Source organism: Salvelinus alpinus, chromosome 1 (assembly GCF_045679555.1).
Source record: "Salvelinus alpinus chromosome 1, SLU_Salpinus.1, whole genome shotgun sequence".
NCBI classification, from domain to species: Eukaryota; Metazoa; Chordata; class Actinopteri; order Salmoniformes; family Salmonidae; genus Salvelinus; species Salvelinus alpinus.
In genome coordinates this window covers 85928909-85934943 of record NC_092086.1, presented here as the reverse complement: position 1 = coordinate 85934943, position 6035 = coordinate 85928909, and the positions used below count along the sequence as shown (strand labels likewise).

General features: G+C 41.4%; 1 non-coding gene across 1 annotated transcript; it reads right to left on the bottom strand.

The window, feature by feature from the left end:
* Positions 1-4810: 4810 nt before the first annotated feature.
* LOC139540211 (U7 small nuclear RNA) lies at positions 4811-4863 on the bottom strand. Its single transcript, XR_011668125.1, has one exon. It is a non-coding gene; the product is annotated as a U7 small nuclear RNA (small nuclear RNA).
* Positions 4864-6035: the final 1172 nt, after the last annotated feature.

Sequence of the window (6035 nt, the reverse complement as noted above, 5' to 3'; positions counted from 1 at the left end):
GTGTCTGTACGGGTCCACACTTTCCTGTGTTAAATTAATACTGTTCCAGTGTCTGTACGGGTCCACACTTTCCTGTGTTAAATTAATACTGTTCCAGTGTCTGTACGGGTCCACACTTTCCTGTGTTAAATTAATACTGTTCCAGTGTCTGTACGGGTCCACACTTTCCTGTGTTAAATTAATACTGTTCCAGTGTCTGTACGTGTCCACACTTTCCTGTGTTAAATTAATACTGTTCCAGTGTCTGTACGGGTCCACACTTTCCTGTGTTAAATTAATACTGTTCCAGTGTCTGTACGGGTCCACACTTTCCTGTGTTAAATTAATACTGTTCCAGTGTCTGTACGTGTCCACACTTTCCTGTATTAAATTAATACTGTTCCAGTGTCTGTACGGGTCCACACTTTCCTGTGTTAAATTAATACTGTTCCAGTGTCTGTACGGGTCCACACTTTCCTGTGTTAAATTAATACTGTTCCAGTGTCTGTACGTGTCCACACTTTCCTGTGTTAAATGAATACTGTTCCAGTGTCTGTACGGGTCCACACTTTCCTGTGTTAAATAAATACTGTTTTTTTTCTTATTTTCTTTCTTATTTTCCTCTAACCCTACCACCCCTTCCCTTAATTGGAGTAAACTAATGAACAACAACACTTAGGCTTCTACTTCCAACTTAAACATACTATATACATTTTACGGATACAATCTATTTTACAATAGTTATCGTTTGTTTGTTTTCACTCCTATCCTATCGCTACCCTCAACCCCTCCCATCTATTTCTGAATTTATTTTCTATTTGCCATATGTTTTTAACTCTGCTGTTTCACAAAAGTTCTGAACCTACATACATGTTACAAACACTGTATATTTTACATGAGTTATCTTGTTGTTATTAGTCCCACCCTTTAGCTCCTCTCAACCCCTCCCTCCCATCTATCGCTTCCATATTGGATTGGATTAATACACTGCTTAGTGTAAAGCCTTATTTGCATTTCCCAGGTTGCCTTGGGATTCGAGTGAATTGTAGAGTTACCACTCATGACTGTATTTGTTAGTGACAGAGATATGATCGTTGTGTTCATTAATGTTGTGGCCTTCACCCAGTGAGAACCTTAAAATTGTATTATTCATGACAATACAATACTTATTTTGAGAGCCTAGTTTTAGCCTAAAACAGTGGCCTGAAACTCATGGTTTACAGGCCACATCGGGCCTGCAAGTCACATTATGTTGGCTTGCAAAGTGATGTGTAATTCCTATTGGAATCCAGCCAGAGTGGGGATATCCAACATTTGGCATTTTTATTCACCTGCAACCTGCATTCAGAATGACTGCCAGGGTTGGGAAGACTAAGATATGAGACTACCTAAAGCATCTAAACTGGATCAACCATTTCAGTAAAGGGTGCAATAAATCTAAGATAAAGATTGGATTATTTTAGAAACATTTACGTTACTTATATTTCAGTAACATTAGATGAATTAATCAAACATTCTAAAAATCAACCTGCAACAGAGCATGCTGGGAAATATGATTAGGATGGGCATGGTTTTGATTCAGCACTGGTTATTAACACCAACACTGGGTTCTTTTACACCACTGAGTTCTACAGAGTTAATTTAACTCCCGAATCAACACTAGAGATGTTACACTGAAAAATCTACATTAAATGATACTGGCCAATTTGCTGTGCATAGAAAAAAATAAAAAAGGAAAAAGTAACACTGGTCAACACGACAATAAACAGACAAAAACAGACAATGAATGGGTTAACACTGAAGATGTGGACAAGCACCTAAAGGATTAACTAAAAGTGGCAATGGGCATGGGTTGGTAATTAAAGAGTTAATACTTAAGGGTTAAAAGTGAAGGTGTGGTCAGTCCGTAAAGGGTTAATAATAGTGAAGATGTGTGACGTGGATATGTCAGAGCCATCACAGGATGACAGTTTCTGTGAGAAAGCTTGACTATCAGGCAATTGTCAAGGTGGATGGGCTTCAGTCAGGAAGGAAGTTGGACGGTTAACAGGTTGTAAAAAGGAGAGTTTGTGACTCATAGTAAAACTTGCCAATCACCTCTGATAGCTCACTCACCTCTGTATATCAATGGCTAGGGCCTGAAACCAACTCCATCTACCCATCATTACACACACACCGCACTGACAGCTATAAAATGTTCATAAGATTTATATGATAGTTAAATAAATAGCCTATATTCAAATAAATTCATTTGAAAAGCATGTCAACAGAAATGCTGAAAACCCTCATGAATAATACAACTCTATGAACCCTTGTAATGACCAATCAACTTTAACCAAATTCTGCTGTTTTTTGTAACCTCAATTTGGGAATAATCCTGTCAACAAATTGGAGAAAAAAGACAACGATTTTTATTAAAACCAGCACTAAAGAGTATGTATTCTTGAAACAAAGAAAAGAGCAGGAAAAACAACTGCTGAAAAAGGATGTGAGCTGATGCAATCTCACAGTCTGATTTCAGCACAGCAGTGTGTGTGTGTGTGTCTGTGTGTGTGCGTGCATGCGTGCGATGTCTCAGGTGCCAATTTAACACCATGTTAGGTATACACAGCAAGGGCCACTCCCCCAACTGGCAGGTGTACAGACCGAGGGTAGTTTCCTGCTACACACCCTGGTCCTGACACCTCGACAAGGGCACCAACCCTCCAAGGCCTAAGCCTGCTTCCTCCTATCTGTGCCCAGCAGGCAGCCCTTCATACAGGGCAGGGTTATATAACCTTTTCACAGTATTGTGCTGACCCGAATTGTACTGTGCTGGCTCTGATAAAAAAATTTTGTACATAGTTTTCTTCCATCACGTTTATGGTAGATGCATAACTTGGCACGGCACATCTCGGCTCAGTAATGTGAAGTGGGTATTAGTGTGAGAGGCAGGCAGGGTAGGTGGGTTGGTGTGAAGGTTCTATTAGCAGGAGGCTTGGAAGGCCAGACCACAGGGCTGGTGACAGTGACGTCTAACTTGAGATCAGATCAGTCTGGGAGGGTGACACCAAGCTGCCAGTGGTGGGCAACAGACGGAAAAAGTACACAGTTGTTGCTCCACTCATTACGGCATGTGTGAAATGTCTTTATACGTCGATATCAACCGACCCCATTTCCACTGGAGTGTCATATGACACCAAATGAAGAGCAGAGAGCAGTCAGTCAGTCTAAGGTCACCATGGAAAAGCGAGAGACAGCAGTGACACACTGTATCACTATTTTAAACTAGATTTCAACCAGACCGTAGGCCAGAGACGGTTCATCCTAACCTGAGAAACAGTCTTACATACATACTCATACCCATAGCCATCCACACCAAGTGTTAGAGCATGGCCATCAGTTAGCATCCAGACTACAGAAGATACTGAGGGGACAAAAGATAAATCTTACCAGAGCAGCACAAATACATTATACTGTATAATCACCACACCCTTCCAGGGTCTGTCAAAACACTTGGAAAATAAAGTGTATTCCATGAAACACTGCATCTTCCTAAAATACCCTTGTTAAATTGATGCTAACATTTCGGTCAGTGACCTGCGTCGCAGTCAGAACGAAATTAGAGCCGGTTTTCCTAAAAGGGGCACGAACGACCTCAAAATGCCACACTTGAACTTCTCTCAACCGTCATGTTCCAAATGAACGTATTCATGTGTGATACTGCCCCCCTCATTGTCCCCCTGCCTCCCCCGTGACACAGAGACACAAGCAGGCACGCAAGCCTGCACACATACACACATAAACACACGTACGCACAGACACACACATTTCCATTTCTTCAGAGGCGGCCCAATATTACTCAATGGCTAGGTTACTTACCCAATCAGAGACACCATCTGCTCCACTATGTGCCTGCTGAAGGTTATGATCACAAACAGTTTCTGTATCAAAGAAAGAGAGAGACAGTCAGTCAGTAGACCATGAGGTTACGGGGGGTAAATACAGGCCCGACCGGGACAGTACACTCATGGTTTTGATCATTAATACTCCTTATATTGGACCCCCTGTAGTCAACCAACACCACACTTGGTGACTGACGGGCGTTTAGCACAAAACCAGCCATGATGTGGCCCTTTGTCATCAAGGCCAGAAACAAAAGTCTGAGCCCCTATGACACATAAATGCACTCAGGTCAGAGAAATGACTGTACACAGACAGGCAGGGTGAGGCTACTGTTGATACATAGAGAACACACACATTAAAACATACTATGGTATAAATACTATATATATGGTAAAAATACTATAGTATTCACTTTGGTGTTTTTTCAGACATGACTGTAGTATAATGTAGAATTTACAGTTTACTATAGTTTAAATAATGTAGTAAAAAAATATGTAGTATATACTGTACTAAGGTAATTACTGTAGTGTTTTATTTTTACTGTAGTATATGGGCAATTTAGTAACCGATGATGCTGAGACTCAGATTTTTCACTTTAAAATGTCAAACAAAAAACAATTATTACAACGTTATACAAACAGCACAAACTGTCATTGTTACCAAACCTTGCATGTGCACTGACATTTTTCAAAGTAGTCCTTTTTTTAAAACTTTGCAATTACTAGTTTTTGTTTGACATACATTTTAAAGTGAAAAATCTTTTACTGTGAAATTGCCCATATACTATAGTAATTACTGTAGTGTTTTGTGGACTGTAGTATACTATTGTATTTACTGTAGTGATTTGCAGACTGTAGTATACTGTAGTATTTACTGTAGTGCTTTTGCTGACATTACTGTAGTTTTTACTATAGTGATTTTGTATTATTATCCTTGGCATAGAAGTGTGGGCTTTCTTCTTGAGGAAACCTACTGGAGAAATACTAAAATAGCACATTTTCCATAACCTGTAGGACTAGGGTATAAGCGGATAGGATCCGCGGATAACACCCCCCCCTTTTACACTCAGAACAGCCTCAATTCGTCAGGGCATGGACTCTACAAGATGTCAAAAGCGTTCCACAGGGATGTTGGCCCATGTTGACTCCAATGCTTCCCAAAGTTGTGTCAAGTTAGCTGGATGTCCTTTGGGTGGTGAACCATTCTTGATACACATAAGAAACTGAGATGAAAAACCAGCAGCGTTGCAGTTCTTGACACAAACCGGTGCGCCTGGCACCTACTACCGAACCCTGTTCAAAGACACTTCAATATTTTGTCTTTTCCTTTCTTTTTTTTATTACTTTGACCCCTTTTTCTCCCCAATTTTGTGATATCCAATTGGTAGTTACAGTCTTGTCCAATCGCTGCAACCCTCCTACTGACTCAGGAGAGCCGAAGGTCGAGAGCCATGCGTCCTCCGAAACACAACCCTGCCAAGCCGCAATGCTTCTTGACACACTGCTCGCTTAACCAATGTGTTCGGAAGAAACACCATCCAGCTGGCGACCAGAGTCAGCTTGCAGGTGCCCGGCCCACCACAAGAAGTCGCTAGAGCGAGGTGGGACAAGAAAATCCCGGCCGGCCATACCCTCCCCTCACCCGGACAACGATGGACCAATTGTGCATCGCCCCATGGGTCTACCGGTCATGGCTGGCTGTGACACAGCCTGGGATCGAACCCGGGTCTGTAGTGATGCCTCAAGCACTGCGATGCAGTGCCTTAGTACACTTACACAATCCATGTCTCAATTGTCTCAAGGCTTAAAAATACTTCTTTAACCTGTCTTCTCCTCTTCATCTACACAGATTGAAGTATGTTTAACAAGTGACATCAATAGCTTTCACCTGGATTCATCTGGTCAGTCTATGTCATGGAAAGAGCAAGTGTTCTTAATGTTTTGTATACTCAGTGTATGATCTATACTTGGCATGTAGGTTTCTCACTTATGGGTGCAACCAATTGGGATATGGGGGAGGGGAATGGGCAGTGTATAGTGTTTTTGCGGACATTACTGTAGTATTTACTGCAGTGTTTTCTTGTGGATATTACTGTGGTATTACTATAGTATTCTTTTCATGTAGGGAGTTGAAGAGGGGGATGTGAGGAGGGGGATAAGAATGAGTAGGGC